Source organism: Laetiporus sulphureus (assembly GCF_001632365.1).
Source record: "Laetiporus sulphureus 93-53 unplaced genomic scaffold LAESUscaffold_3, whole genome shotgun sequence".
NCBI lineage: Eukaryota > Fungi > Basidiomycota > Agaricomycetes > Polyporales > Laetiporaceae > Laetiporus > Laetiporus sulphureus.
The window spans coordinates 70,581-71,112 of NW_024468512.1; positions in this window are offsets into that span (position 1 = coordinate 70,581).

Genomic DNA, 532 nt, shown 5'->3' on the forward strand with positions numbered 1-532 from the left:
TAATGATACCATCGTATCTTCTCAAGTACAAATGGATTTTTGAAGAAAAGGCATCAGAATGGTTACCACCGCATAGATCTTATGATCACAACATAGACTTCAAGCCGGACTTTGTTCCCAAACGAGGAAAGGTCTACAACTTATCAAAGCCAGAAGAAGAAGCTATGAATGCCTTTATCAACGAAAACCTTGCGAAAGGATATATTCGTCCTTCACAATCTGCAATGGCATCACCTTTCTTCTTTGTAGGAAAGAAAGATGGCGGGCTTCGTCCATGCCGGGACTACCTGTTATGAAGCGTTCCCTGCTAGAACGTTCAGAACCACGTGTGCTTTCTCACACGTACTAGTCCACAACGTGGACAGAGACTTAGATACCAAATATACCTAACGTCTCCAATAGTCAGGCAGACTATTAGCAGGGTTTATAGTGTGGTCAAGCCTAGTAGACGATGTAGCAGTGAGGTCCTCACTCTACCCTTGCTAGGCCTTGGCCACTACAGCTACTGCACGTTCACCCGCAGGTTACTAGG